Source organism: Lithobates pipiens, unplaced genomic scaffold (genome assembly GCF_037356315.1).
Source record: "Lithobates pipiens isolate NorthernLeopardFrog02 unplaced genomic scaffold, aLitPip1_a1.2 Scaffold_13, whole genome shotgun sequence".
Classification (NCBI taxonomy): Eukaryota; Metazoa; Chordata; class Amphibia; order Anura; family Ranidae; genus Lithobates; species Lithobates pipiens.
Window position 1 is genome coordinate 172,312,679 of NW_027507718.1, and position 16,201 is coordinate 172,328,879.

General features: G+C 45.2%; 1 protein-coding gene and 1 long non-coding RNA gene across 3 annotated transcripts in view; one reads left to right on the forward strand and one right to left on the reverse strand.

Annotated features, from left to right (window-relative positions):
• The window catches only part of GNG7 (G protein subunit gamma 7), a 356,098-nt gene that overhangs the window by 107,048 nt on the left and 232,849 nt on the right, over window positions 1–16,201 (forward strand). The window lies entirely within an intron of this gene.
• The window catches only part of LOC143976053 (uncharacterized), a 56,842-nt gene that overhangs the window by 32,620 nt on the left and 8,021 nt on the right, over window positions 1–16,201 (reverse strand). The window lies entirely within an intron of this gene.

A 16,201-nucleotide genomic window follows, 5' to 3' on the forward strand; every position in this document is an offset into this window, starting at 1 on the left:
CTAGTCTCAGAGGCACAGTCCACCCTGGCAGCCTTTATTGCAGATATGTAATCCCCACTTATAGTCGCCTTAAAGGCGTCCCACGTCACCTGTGCAGTGGACACATCATCATTACAGACCCAATACTGATCAATCTTACACCGCATACTCTCCTCCACCCTCTCGTCTCGCAGCCAGCGGGTCGCAAGTCTCCAACCCCCTCTGCCCTCCCTCTCTCCAACATGCAGAACGACCTCTAGAGGGGAATGGTCAGATATCCCTACGGGCAAGTATGTTGCCGAGGCTACATATGGAAGCATAGCCGGGGTCTAGGTCGATTCTGGAGCCCGAGCAATGGACCGCAGACAGATGGGAGAAGCGCTGCACCTGTGGATTTTTCCACCTCCAAACCTCCGTGAGCTGCAAGGCCGTGGCCCAGTGTCCCAGATCTGGATTCGGCAGCCTGGTTGGGTTGGAGGTGTCTAGAGTCTGATCTAGTATGCCATTGAAATCACCCGCCAAGATAAGCCTCGCTACCATATGAGGAGCCAGCTTGTCACACACCGCATGAAGCACAGATGTTGAAAAAGGGGGCAGAGCATATACATTTACAAACGCAAACATCTGGGCCTCTACAGTCAAAAGCAGTATGACAAACCGTCCCCCCGGATCCGAGATAACTTGTTCAACCTGGAAATTAAGGGATCTGTTCAGGAGGATGGACACCCCCCTAGTATAATTAGAATATGTGGCGTGAAAGGACTGTCTCACCCATCTCCTGCGGAGGGCCAAGTGTCTGCTGCCCGTCAGATGGGTCTCCTGGAGGAAGAGAATGTGCGGCTTATGCGCCTGTAGATACTTAAACATTAGTGCTCTCTTAAAATGGCTATTAAGACCACGCACATTCCATGACACCAATCTAAGCTCCATCTAGCAGATACAGACATAACAGGGTAGCCCACCAAAGGGAGGGGGAGAGCAATCCGCTCTGCCCCCCCTGTGCCCCAGCCCGCCACCCCTCCAATAGGATAGAACAACCAACACCCACACATGGACAATATTACCTTCACATACATAAGTAAGTAGTTTCAAAGTATGATAATTTAGCAGCAAGCAAACAACCCCTGCCAACCCACCAGAACCATTGGAACAGGTCAGCTTCATCCCTAAACAAAAAAAACGGAACAGTCTGTGGCCAAAACTTAGCGCAGGGCAAGAAGAACTAGATAGTTCAGCTTCCCAGTTACCTGGGAAGTGCGACTTACAGTACTTGAGCTGGAAACAGACTCGGGGAGAAAAAGAAAAAGAGAACAAAAAACAAACAAAAAAGAAGTAGGGGGACAATGTCCACCGGTGTAAACCTTCTTCCTTCCAATCTTCTTTGCTCCGTTTACTCCAGGATGTAAGAAATAATGATAGTAGTAGGCAGGAGTGCAGTTATTCAGACGGTAAAAAGGAAAAGACCTCTCAGGACAAAAGTCTGTATTAGGCGGGCACTATGAGCCACATCCAAGGGGGATAGTTTACCGCAGGGTAGAGAAGCAGGAGTCCGCCTCCTCCGGGGAGTCAAAGAATTTAGTGGTGCCAGCGTGTACCACTCGTAGCCGGCTAGGGTATAACATACTGTAGGGCAGGCCCTTTTCTCTGAGGCGCTTACAGATGTCTTGAAAGGTTTTCCTCTTCCTCTGTAGATCTGCCGAAAAATCAGGATAGAGGTGGATATCGGCGTTTTCATACTTGAGATGTGGCCGCTTCCTGGCTTCACTCAAGATGTGGTCTCGGTCTCGATAGTTGAGAAACCGTACCAGAAAAGGTCTAGGCGGCGCTCCAGGTGGTCGGCGGCCAGTTGGTACTCTATGTGAACTGAAGCAGGGCACAGAGGAGAGATGGCATTAGCAAGGGAGTCCCAGTACATAGGCTTCTCAGACCCAGCACCAATACCCTATATTGCCCCCAAGCCGGATCAGGATGCAGTGGGCAGGTTGATGGAGGGCACACACCTCCACTCGAGGCACGGGCTGGCCGCGATGGTCCTCCACGGGCGGCCGCCGTAGGAAAGTCCGGGAATGCACATGCCTCACTAGGCCGGAACGAACCGTTGCCTTTATTTTCCTCCCCGAGGCTCAATAGAACCACCGGGGGACTCAGGAGGGACTGCCCAGAGGGATGGGAGGATGGATGAACGTCTCCTACCTCTCTGTATGCCTCGATGGCTGCGGATGCTTCCAGGCCCCGAAGCGGCAAGATAGCGGCCACGAGCCTCCGACGCAGGCCCTCCCACAGAGCAGCAGGAGGAGAGCACGGCTCCAATATTAGCTCCTATCACAGCAGGGCCCCCGGGTGAGCAGCTGGGAGAAGTAGCCAGCTCCTTTGAGGCCAGGATAAGCAGGATGGTGGCGGATTCAGCTCAGGAGTCTCGGAGCTCTAAGAGAAGACGTCCGCCGCTCACATCCGGACACGCCCCCCAGCAAAGCCAATCTTTAAACAGGAATGCAGGAGAAGTTTCTAGTGATGTTGATCAAGGCGAGGGCAGAGACCCTCTGGATTGGATGGCTTAAGTAGGCAGGACTGACGAGCAGGAAATGAGCAACAGCTGAGTAACTGTGGAGAGAGATGGGAAATGGCAATTAGCTGATAACTGAGTGGCAAGCTCAGAGAAAAAAGGGCTGAGCCCTTTGCTCCTGGCCCGTTGATGTCCATATCTACTGAGCACATCAGTGATATCTCTTAACATCATGTTCTTTTTTCTTAGTGTATTCTAATAGCACACCACTTTACCGACCTTAGCCTTCTGTGTCATGCTATGTTTGTACCTCCAAAGGATTTCGTATCACACTACTACTAAACTTTTTTATTTTTTTATTATTATTATTTATTCCATTTTCCTTCATACATACAAATCATCATAGTACAAAACAGCATAAAAAAAGAAATATATATCAGTGTTGCAAACATGTTATCTTTCAGTATTTTCTTAACTTCTTTATTCCATATTTCCTTACATGTCAACCACTTTTAACCCTCCACCCTCCCTCCCCTCTCTCCCTACCCTAGAACCCTCACTCCTCTTTGGCTTATTATTCTACTGCAAACTTAATTCCATTCTTTTCCATTATTGCTATAGATAATTTATTCCTAGTATAATTTTAGATCTACCTAACTTTCTTTATATTTAGTCCTGCCGCTCTCCTACTCCTTCCTGGTCAGATAGGGTACCCCATTTCATTCACCCATGGCCTCCATATTTTCTCAAATTCTCTAAAATTTCCCCTTTGTATGTATACTGTCTTCCCCTTCCATACTAGTTCACTAATAACTTGAGTCCATTCGCTCATTAGTGGGGCCCTCTCTGACTGTTATCTCTGCGCGATAAGTTTACATGCTTGAAATAGGCAGCGTATAACTGGCATTGTAGTGCACTTTTGCTGTCCCGGGACCTTCCTATATCCTAACACACAGAGTTTAGGGTCCATTTCCAACTTTGTCCCAAAGATTTTATTTATAGTTTCAACAACCCCCCCCCCCCATAATGAAACAGCTTTGGGCACCGCCATACCATGTGTATAGGTCTCCATATCCTTGGCATCTAGGGCAGCTGGAATCATCTCTCCTTCCAAACAGGAATAATCTCTTGGGAGTATAGTAAGCCTTATATACTAACATCAGATGTGATATTTTTTGTGAGGGTGAGACTGATATCATTGGCCCTAGTTCCATTAGTCTCTTCCACTGCTCATCTGATATCTCCCTTATATCCTATCTCCTCTTTTGATTAGGGGGGTCAAGGGCCTTATTGGAGCTATTACATATCTGACCATATATTACAGATATAAACCCTCTGGAATGGATGGTGTTTTTACAGTTTTCCATACTTTACCCACCATGCTGATTGTGGGGTTTTTGTACTGAAAAGAGTCTGCCTCTAATACATCAACCAATGTTTCATGCAGGGCTCCTATCATCATTACCCCGCCACTTGAACTTCCTCCGGCCGAGTCGCAGCCCGCCAAATGCTGCAGCTGCGCCACCAGGTAATTCTTGGGATGGGGTACCGCCAAACCCCCTCTCTCCATTGGTAGTTGTAATGTCTGAAGCTGGATCCTTGTTTGACCCTTTTTCCAGATCAGCTCCCGGAAAAAAGAGTTTCACATTTTTTAAACCATTTTTTACATATCCATATCGGAACATTGTGTAAAACATATAGCAATTGTGGCATCCATATCATCTTAATCAATCAGACTACACAGGCCCGCCACTGATAAGGGGAGCTGGCTCCAGCCATCACACTTTCGTTTAAATTTATTCAATAATGGTATTATATTTTTATTGATATACTGGTCGGGACCTGTTGCTAAATATATACCGAGATATTTCATTTTATCTACCACCTCCATTTGGGGAACCACCAGCGCAACCGCATCATCTAGGGGGTCGACTCGGAGCAACTCTGACTTCCCCCAGTTTATTACTAACCCTGTGAAACTTCCAAAGTCTCCTACTAGTTTAATTGCCTTCCTGAGAAATTGGCCAGTATCTCCTAAGAAAAGGAGGACATCATCTGCATATAAAGCTAATTTTTTCCTCTCCTCCCCCCTTCCTTTGGAACCCTTTTATCCCGGAGTTTGACCTAACCGCTGTTGCCAATGGCTCCATAGCGAGTGCAAAGAGAAAGGGGGACAATGGACACTCTTGCCTCGTCCCTCTACTCATTTCTATCTTTTCAGAGTGTTCATTGTTAACCCTTACCTTTGCACTAGGGGCTTTATACATCATTTTAATCCATCCAATAAAAGAAGGCCCAAACCCGAATTTCTCCAGTACACACCATAAGTACTCCCATGCTAGGCTATCAAAAGCCTTGGTTACATGCAAGGACAGAATGGCTCTTGACCCCTTTTTTCTGATGGCGTCTGGATATTCAGAAATGCCCTTCTGATATTCATGCTGGTAGATCTTCCCACGATAAATCCCGTTTGATCTGGGTGTACAAGTTTTATGATAAATTTATTTAACCTATTTGACAATACCTTAGCTAAAATTTTGACATCTGAACATAGTAAAGATATCGGCCTATAAGAGGCTACATCCAATGGGTCCTTTCCTTCCTTAGGTATCACGATGATAGTTGCTTCCATCATCGAGACGGGCAGTTTCCCCTTCTCCGCTGCACCTCTTAGTGTCTTATACAGGTCTGGGAGCAAAGTCTCTCCATAATATTTATACGTCTCCACTGGGAGACCATCTGGTCCCGGGGATTTTTGGTTAGCCATCCCAAGCACTGCCTGCTGTAATTCACCTAGAGTTATTGGGGCTTCCAAATCCTCCCTCTCCTCATGGGTAAGAGTCACCAATCTCCACTCTCTCCAGGAACTACCCATTTTTCCTTCCTCTCCCCGCCCTTGTGACCGATATAGTTCCCTTTAGAAGTCCCCGAAGGTTTCCACTATCTCCTCCCCACATTTAGAGATTGCCCCATTCATGGTCCTGATCATAGGGATAGCAGATAGGGGTGAGTTTGTTTTCACCAGCTGGGCCAGCATTCTACCCACCCCTTCCCCAAAGTAACGCTGTTTCTGAGATAATCGCTTATTCTCTTCCCTTTTTATAATTGCTATCTTATACCCCTGCTGTTTATTTAACCATATTTTATGTTTCTCTGGGGTTGAGTTTTTTACATTATTAACCCCACGTTATTTTATGCTTCTATCAATTCCTTCCTAATGCTTTCCTCCCAGATCCTAGATTTTTGTTTAATTCTTGCCATGTGCTGGATCAAGATACCTCTAAGAAAGGCCTTGAGGGCATCCCATGTTACATTAATTGGAGCGGTACCTGTATTAAACTCTATAAACTCTTGTAGTTTTGGTGAAACTTCTTCTACAGCCTTCATTAATTCAAACCAAAACTGGCTCATTTTCCATCCCCCTTGTGTTCTTTTCCCACCCAAACTTAGTGTCACCATCAAAAGTGAGTGAGCAGAGACCCTTCTAGGCATATATGCTATGTTCTTTACACTTTGTAGCATTTCCACATTACTCAGGGCCATATCTATTCTGGAGAGTGTGGAAAAAGATCCTGAAAAACAGGAATATTGCTTAACACTCAAATTCCCCTCTCTCCACAAATCCATTAACCCCATATCCTTTAAAACATAACTCAACCTGGTTGCCCCCAAGTTCCCAGATCGATTCCTGGGGGGAAACCTATGGAACTCTTCATCAAGACTTCATTGACATCTCCCATTATTATAACCGGCACATCTTCCTTATCCCCAATAAATTTCATAAGTCTATACACAACCTTCATCTTAAACGGAGGCGGTGTATATATATTTGCCAGGACATAGCATCTATCCTCCAGGACGCAGTACAGAAAGATATAACGACCCAGTTCGTCGATACTGACCTGCCTGCAGGAGAAACTCACCCTGGTTCTTATTATCACACTCACCCCCCTAGAATAGGAGGTATACTAACCTTAGATCCATAACATTCATAGCTACATAGCTAATACCCTAAGCATTCTATATCTTAATGGGACCATTTTAAATGCACTCGAGTATGTAAATGCTCATAGTTTTGTTTTTCTATTATTGTTAATGTATACAATGGCTTTTGATACCAAATAATTTACTCTTCTAAAGAAATGTATGATAATCTCGTTAAAGGGACCCTTTCATCCACTAGAATTTCACCCATGTAATGAGGCTTAAGCCTCTCTAATGGTTATTTATATTAAAAGGGACACATTTCACCCTTGTTTTAAAATTTCTGATTTAAAAACATCAGGGTATGATGACCATGTGCATTGTAAAAGCAAAACAAAAAAAAACAAAAACTGATGTTTGGATATTCCCACTTTAAAGGCTGGTCATTTGGCATGGCTGTCCACCTCTTGACAGAGGTATACACAGCCCCCTACCTTGACTCTTCTCTGGATAATGGAGTTTTAAAGAAAAGTTCTTCATCACTCGCTGCCACACCTAGACATAAATGTAACAGAGTTTACACTATGGGAGCTCCTTACAAAAATAGAACATTTAGCCCAGGCTCACACATGTACGTTGCGAATTGAAGCTCCGGTTTCACTGCTAAGATAAAAATCAGTTGTCCAGAGGTTCCTTAGCGTTTTAGCTGCGGATCATTGAGCTGGGGGGCGGTGGGGGTCAGGTGTAGTGAGGAGAAGGAGAGAATTTGTGTTCAGAACGGAATGCATTTACGAATCAGATGCGTTCCCATAGAACAGGGATATGCAATTAACGGACCTCCAGCTGTTGCAAAACTACAACTCCCATCATGCCTCTGCCTCTGGGTGTCATGCTTGTGGTTGTCAGAGTCTCTCTATGCCTCATGGGAATTGTAGTTCTGCAACAGCTGGAGGTCCACTAATTGCATATCCCTGCCATAGAAGATAATGGGTTGTAATTCGCACCGCAATGCCCAGAAACGCACACGTTTTTTGTGCAATGCGCAGCGCGAATGCAACGCACATATGTGAACCAGTTGCATTCAAATGAATGTATTTTAAAATGTCCTGCGAATTGGATGCGGTGTAAGCCGCATTTAATTCGCATAGGTGTGAACAGGGGCTTAAAGATTCAGAGTAATAATTTTTAAATATTGATTTAATGAAAAGAGTAAAATGGTGTAAGAAAATATTAACATAAAAGTTACATAGGAAACAGTAAAGTAAAGGGATTAACATTGAAAAATACATTAATGAAATTCACATGATCTTTGGTTCTGTGCAAAGTGCAATTTGCTTGCAATTTGCAGAGTTACTGACCCTACCACTATCTGTGGTAGTTTTGATGTCAAACAGGAGTGCCAGCTGCACTTCATTACATTTTTTTCAGCCATAGTGGCTGAGGGCAATGACACAAGGACCCAGAACATTTTACATGCCACTTCTGGGTCAGTAACAGGAAAGGGAGATTACGAATGAACATTTGCTGATCTCCCTCCCTTCTACCCGGTGACACATGACATGCTTGTCTCAGGTGCAGCGATGGGTGCACAGAGCCTGGGAAACATGGAGGGTGTGTGCAGGGGTGCTGCAGTAATGACGGTCTCTGGAATCAATCCTGCTGCAGAACAGCTGCTTGATTGCTATCATCTGACGGCCGACAGTCAGCTTGCCAGATTTGCACACATTCCCAGTGGCTGAGTGTGTGTATTACCCCTGAAAGTCATAGTGAAATGGTTAAAGGGTGCCATGACCGACAAAGGTTTGAGAAAACGAGAGTTAGACTTACCGGTAACTCTGTTTCTAGGAGTCGTCCAGGACAGCACTAGAGAGATAGGCTCCACCTCCAGAGGCAGGAAACACAAAACAGATCTTTAAAGGGCGGTCTCTGTCCCTTCCCCTTCAGTCTTGTAAACGAGAACTTCCCCGGAAACGGCTTCTGTAACGACAAAAACACTTGTCCAGCATTATAACAGCATATAGGGAGGGAATCCATGCTGTCCTGGACGACTCCTAGAAACAGAGTTACCGGTAAGTCTAACTCTCGTTTTCTCTAGTCGTCTGTCCAGGACAGGACTAGAGAGGATCAACGAGAACTTACCAGATTAGGGGGGGGACTACCGCTTGAAGGACCTTTCTCCCAAACGCCTGGTCTTGCGCTGAGATAAGGTCCAATCTGTAATGCTTCATAAACGTCGAGTAGCTTGACCAAGTTGCTGCTCGACAAATTTGTTCTGGTGTTGCTCCAGCTCGCTCTGCCCATGAGGTCGATAACGCCCGTGTGGAGTGAGCCATGGGGGGAAAAAGGACATTCCATTTTCATTCCTTTGTAGGTTTCTACAATAGCTTGTTTGATCCACCTTGCAATTGTATTTTTTGAAGCTTGTGACCCCAATTTTTTACCCGCATGTAAAACAAATAATGCATCTGATTTTCTAATGTTTTTTGACATCTCCAGATATTGTAAGACACAGGCTCTTACATCCAGTTGGCTGAACTCTACCTCCTTAGGATTAGTGGGAGACCCACAGAACGAAGGCAAAACCATTTCCTGTGTTCTGTGGAATTTTGTCACTGGGTAAAAACCCAGGGTCCGTGCGCAACACCAGCCTATCCTCAAAAACTTGTAAAAACGGCTCTTTCACCGAAAGTGCCTGAAGCTCGCTAATGCGTCTGGCTGTGGAAATAGCCACTAGGAACACCGTTTTAAGCGTGATCCATCTCAAGGAAGGTTCTTCTTCCAGAGACTTTTTTACCCAACCCTGTAACACAATTGACAGGTCCCATTTGGGTAAAATTTTGAAAGGAACAGGTTTAATCCTGGTTAACCCCTTAAAAAACCTGCTAACTAGCGGGTCTATCGCCAGAGGTTGATCCAAAAAAACAGACAGGGCCGCAATTTGTACCTTTAAGGTACTAATGGCCAGTCCCTTATCCACACCATCTTGTAAAAATTCCAAGACTGTCGGGATACTTATAGACACCTTTTTAGTGTCCAACCATGAACAAAAAACTTTCTAGTACTTAACATAAATTGCTTGGGTTACCTTCTTCCTACTAGAAAGAAGTGTTTTAATTACCCTATCCGAGAGTCCCTTAGACTTCAAGAGACTCTCTTCAGACTCCAGGCCGATAATTTTAGGGTCTGTAGCTCTGGTAACAGAACTGGACCCTGGGACAACAGATCCTCTCTCTCAGGCAGTATGAGGGGAGGTTCGTCTGTCAGGCCCAGCAGCACCGAGAACCATGGTCTCTTCGGCCAATACGGAACCACTAGAATCAATGTGGTTCGTTCCTGCAAAAATTTCCTCAGGACTAGAGGAATTAGCTTGAATGGGGGGAAGGCGTAGCAAATGTGAAATGCCCAGCTTTGTGCCAAAGCGTCTATCCCTTTTGCCCCTGCCTCCCTCTCTAGGGAGAAGTATACTGGGACCTGGGTGTTCGCTTTCCTGGCGAACAAGTCCACTTCCGGAAGACCCCATTTGCGCACTAACATCTGGAAAATCTCCCTGTTTAGTGACCATTCTGATTCGTACACCCGGTGTCGACTCAGAAAGTCCGCCAGGTGGTTGTCCACCCCTTTTAGATGGACCGCTGAAACCGATTTTAGGTTTTCTTCTGCCCAATGCATGATCGTACTTGTTAGCTTGATCAAGGACGGGCATCTTGTTTCTCCCTGCTTGTTTAGGTAGGAAACCGCCACTATACTGTCCGAGAGAACCTGTACATGGTGGTCCTTCAGATCCCTGGCGAATACCCTTAAGGCTTCCCAGACTGCCTGCAACTCCCTCCAATTGGCTGACCTCTGGGACTGTGTCTTCCCCCAGCATCCTTGGGCTACCTTCGACCCCAAGTGGGCCCCCCAGCCCCAAGCACTGGCATCCGTGGTGATGCGAACAGACACTGGAGGAGACCACCAAAGACCCCGTACTAGGTTCTCTTCTCTCTTCCACCACCAAAGAGACCTTTTGGTCTTTGAGGATAGATGGATAGTCCCGTCCAGGGACTCTTGTGTCCCGTCCCAGCTGCTCAGAATATTGGCCTGGAGACACCTGAAATGAGCTCTTGCCCAAGGAACTGCAGGGATTGTTGCCACCAATAGGCCCAATCCTGCCATAGCTGACCTGATGGAAATTGTCTGATTGGACTGCAAGAAGGTTACCATCTCTTTCACCTTTATCACTTTTTCCCCTGTGAGGAAGACTTTCTGTGATACTGAATCTACCAGAAAACCTAGATACTGTAAGGCCTGTGTTGGTATCAGGTGCGACTTCTCTTGGTTTATCAACCACCCCAGCCTTTTTAGGCAAGAGATAGCTACCCTCAGATCTCCCTGCAGTTGGAGCTTTGAGGGGGCAAAGAATAAAAGGTCGTCCAAGTACGGTATAACAGCGATCCCTTTCAGTCTTAGGGGAGCCAATGCTTCTGCCAGGACCTTGGTGAAAATCCTGGGAGAAGAAGACAGACCGAATGGCAGAGCCCTGAATTGGAGGTATCGAATCTGACTTCCCCAAAGAATCGCTATCCTCAAATACTTTTGAGAGTCTTCTCGAATCGGGATGTGAAGATACGCGTCCCTTAGATCGAGAGAGGCCATGAAACAATTTGGAGGGAGTACTGATCTCACTGTAAAAATTGTTTCCATCCGGAATTTCTTGTAAGTTACCCACTTGTTCAGTAACTTCAAATTCAAGATCAACCGGAATTTGCCTGACGGTTTCCTTACTACAAACACGTGTGAATAGAAACCGTGATTTATTTCCTGTGGCGGAACTGGCACTAGAACCCTCTGATCTATTAAATCGCCAATTTGCGACAGCAAAGCTGACGCTTTCTGGGGGTCTTTGGGAGGTTTGGTCAGACACATCCTTGCAGGTGGGACGTGTCTGAACTGTATTTTGTAACCCTCCCTGATGATCCTCAGGATAAAAGGATTTGGGGTAGCGTATTCCCACTGTGGGAGGAACTGCCCCAGTCTCCCCCCCACAGGAACCGCGTCACTGGGATTTAGTGGTTTTTTTAGAAGAGGAAAAGAGATTGCTTTTCTGTTTTCCTCCCATCCACTGTTTCTTAGGGGTTGACTCCTTAGAGGTCTGTCCTTGTGACTGTCCCTGCCTTTGAGGACGAAAAAAGCGTTTACCTGTAGTCTTCTTAGATTTGACAGGAAAAGCCTTCTTCTTGTCCGCAGTACGGTCCAGGACTTTCTCAAGGTCCTGTCCGAACAGAAGGTCTCCCTCAAAGGGGATGCCACATAACCTCACTTTTGAGGCCGAGTCTCCCGACCAAGACTTCAGCCAAAGTGCCCTGCGCGATGAATTTACGAGGGCAGCGGTCCTGGCTGACAATTTAACAGACTCCGCAGAGGCATCTGCTATATAGCCTGCTGCTTTATGTAGCATAGGAAGGGAATCCAGAATTTCTTTTCTGGAGGTCCCCCCTTCCAAGTGGCCTTGTAATTGTTCCAGCCAGACCTCCAAGTTGCGAGCCACTATTGTCGTGGCCATTGCAGGTTTTAAGTTATTCATGGTTACTTCCCATGACCTCTTTAACAGTACCTCCATCCTTTTATCCATGGGTTCCTTTAGAACACCCATGTCCTCAAAGGCGAGATCTGTTGACTTTGCACACTGGGAAAAAGCTGCATCTACCTTGGGCACTTTATTCCAAACACAAGAGGGGTCCTCGCTGAAGGGGAATCTCCGCTTCATGCTTTTAGGGAAAAATAACTTTTTCTCTGGCTCCTCCCACTCTTTTTTAATTGAGTCTATCAGTGTGCTATGAAACGGAAAGACCCTAACTGAATCAGTTTTTAGGGTCTGATACATCCGGTCATGCAAGGACAGGGAGACTGGCTCCTCTCTGATTTCGAGCGTCTCATAAATTACCCCCAGTAAGGCATCAACCTCCTCGAGTGAGAGCCTGTATCTGGGAGAGCTTGACCCTTGAACAGGAACATCTCTGGATGATGCCGCCTCACTTAGGCCATCCAGAGAATCAAGTTCCTCCTCCTCCAATTCGTCACCTTCTACTGGGGTGGAAGCAGAGGGAACTGCGGCTGGTTTTGGGGTTTCAAGGTTCGCTAACATTGCTTTGATGGACTCCATTTCTTTCTGTACTCCAGAAATCAAATCCTTACAAGCTCCCGTAGCTTCCTTATAGACAAATTTGTCTATGCATGTTTTACAAAGGGGCTTGGACCATCCTTCTTTTAATTTACTCATACATGAAGGACATCTCTTCTTCCCCCCTGACCTCTCTGGTTCTTTGGGCAGAGCCTAAGGCAAGAGAAGGAGAGAAGAAGGAAGGGAAAAAACAGACAAGCCAACGTCAGCGAAACCTTTAGCAAAATAGGACGCCTTCACCAAACACCTATGTGCACCCCACCAACCGCTAACAGGATTCGCAAGACTCTTTAGTCCGGATCCTGTTTGAGAGAGGGAGGGAGGAAAAATACACCTGGACCATTTCAAAATGCCTATGCATTGATTAGTCCATTACTCCCCCCCCCCCTCTCTCCCAGCCCTGTAGGTACAAGACACCTCTGTGTTTGCCTGCTGGTTCGGCTCCACTGCCACTCTCCACTGCATCCATTTTGATCGGAACACGCCTGGAGGCTTCTCTTCGTAATGGCGATAAAGCGATGCAGCACGAACGCTTGAAGCACACGCCTAACCGCCTGGATGCAGCGCGAACGCCTCGTGGCTGCGGCTTTTTAAAATAGCCGCCAAGGTCCCGAACGTCCACGCTCGCCGCGCGACCCGGAACCGGTAGTGGATTGCCGGAAGTCCTCTATCCTCCTCCTGTGATGCACAGGCCGGAACTCGAAGCCTGTGCCCGCCCCCCACCTGACTTCGCGCCCAATTTTGAACCTATTGTCAGGTGGGGAAACGAACGCCCTCCCCGGGCTTCAGAAGGAGAACGCCGGTTCGAAGCTGCAGTCAACCCGACCGGAGGACTTCAAAACGTCCGTTTACCAACAGGTAATCCGAACTCCTTCCCCATCTCTTATGGGCTATCCCACCGTCAGGGGAAGGAGAGCTCCTGATCCAGCCTCCTCCTCCGGTGGAGGAAACACAAAAGACTGAAGGGGAAGGGACAGAGACCGCCCTTTAAAGATCTGGTTTGTGTTTCCTGCCTCTGGAGGTGGAGCCTATCTCTCTAGTGCTGTCCTGGACAGACGACTAGAGAAATGCAGGCTAAATACATGCGTTCTTCGACACAGCTACATAGAGATGCAAGGGAACTAGCGTTGTAAAATATAAAAAAAATGAAGTTGCCCAGAGTAAATAGATACTCAAAATGAAACAGCAACGAGCTTCAGTATTCTATATTTTCCATTGGCAATGCTTTAAAACCCTTTCAGGACATCAGTTTATCTTTAAATGATAATCAATAATTTTTTCTCTGACTTCTACATGAATATGTAACATGTGTAGCACAATTGTAACTTTCTTTGATTGTACGTATGTGATGGATTTTTTGTTGATAGGTTTTCTGTCACTATTGCACAGAGCAGGCAAGTATAACTTCTTTTTATTTTAGGAAAAAAATAGCCTTTATAACCACTCCTGTTCTAACCTCATTTCCGACACCTTGCTGACCCTTTTCCCCAACGCCACCCTTGTGGATTAACCCCCAACTTGAGAAATTTTATGGAATAAAAGATGGGTTTTCCTGGTTGAACTATGGTGTGAAGTATGCTCATCGACTATACAGTTGATAGTTATATTTTGAAATAATTTGAAAGGGTTGAGGCCAACCCCTAAATATTTTGGGAGTAGAATTATCAAACAGCACCAATTTAGAGACAATGGGTACACTCTTGTGCCTGAACTGTCTAAAATGGCATGAAGAGAAGTTCTGATAGCATACTTAGATACAATCATATTCTCTAAGGATAACATGATGCAACTAGAATATCAATATCAAATGTATTATACTCCTTAAAAGTAATTTAAGATGTGGAAGAGAGCTAACTTGACTTGCCATACGTGCTAGTTAGCAAAGGAAACCTTCTTTCATATAGTGTGGGAATGTGGAAGGTTGGACCTTTTTGGTGGAAGGTTATACATTTTATAGCAGAAACCTTTCAGCTGGCAAATGTAATTACCCCCCTGACTTGTTTACTTAGCATTTTTGAGGATATAGACGTGGATTGTGCCACAATAATATTTTTCAGACTTTAAGGCTGGGTTCACATATGAGCCACATGCGGCTCACGGCAGGGGCCAGGGCATCCTGGTTCACTGTTTCAGGTCCGAATTCAGCCCGAATTGTGGGATGAATTCTGATCTGAAACTGGCCAAAAGACACACAGCGTTTTTGTGTAAAACATACCGGACCTACTGCGGAGATATGTGAACCGGCTCCATAGAGAGCTGGTCAAAATCTCCTGCTATTGCGAATTGGATGTGGTGAACCGGCACCCAATTCGCAATGGTGGGAACCCAGCCTTACACTTTAAGCAGGGAAATCAATTGTAATAAAATGGATGCACATACTTAGTCTAGTATTAGTCTAGATTGAAAAACACTAAATCAATAATGCAATACCACTATACAAACTGACATACAGTATAAAGCTGAAAGAATGCCAAAGATATTTGAAAAAATATGGTTCAGATGGGTTGAAATACGGGATATGGTCAATACATTGAGTCAAATGTGAGACGGAAATAAAAACTGACATAAAATACAGCTGTTGGGCCTCTGTGAAGCTGTATTGGAGAACAACATATTCAAGGGGTTTAGGTCTAGGCTTGTTAGGTTTGTTAAAACATTCCATAGTTTAGGTTATTGCTATTTTGGGTTATTGTTATTGTTTTTATTGCTCAGTGAGCAATAATTGTTCTTCATACAAGCAATAAAATAAAATCTCATGGCTCATGTCATTAGTTACAGCATACAGGGAATGATAGCCACAAAACCAATGAAGATCTTTCCCATGAAGTCTAGATGCGCTCTATGTAATGTCATTTTTTTTGGACTTATTTTGACTGACTGTTTTAGGTTTTTACTTGATATTATGTGATCCATGTTCTAGTATTCCAGTGCATTTCTCTTCTGTAACTATTCCCGTATTATGGCAAGAAAAATTGTGTTGCTTTGTTTTCAGCATGCTTAAAAAAGTATGATTACAGAGCTGCATTATTTGTGCATTTTATATCTGCCAAGAGTTCAACTTTAATGTAAAAATGCAATAGTTTTATAGTTAGGTTGAGCACTAGACCATCTAGTTCAACCAATATAAATAAATAAAGTAAATACATAGAAAACCACCTATACCCACAGCTGATCCAGATAAGGCAAAAAAAAAACAATAAAGCATGGTCCACTTTGCTCCAGCGGTGCAGGGGCAGTCTCCTATCTCCCAGGAGGCAATCAGGTATTCCCTGAATCAACAATCCTTTTTTTTTTTATTACAGTCCCTATAAATTTTAACATCCAGTTAAGTTTTGCGCATTCCCACCTGTCATTGACATCCACAGTGCAGCGCTGCCACAGAGCACTCAATAATGCTGTGACTCCACAATGTACAAAATATGTCTGCACTGTAGAAAAATTGGAAAGGCCGTTATGCCACCACAATATCCTGTAAGTTTTGCAACCATCTTTGTCATGGAAGTGCTAGGCCAGAAACCTATAGCTTGCGATATCTTGCTGTAAAGGCATATGGGGAAGACTGGATCAAGCCCAGCTGGTATGAACCAGAACTACTGGTAATGTACATTTTCAGGGAACAGGAACCAATGATCAAA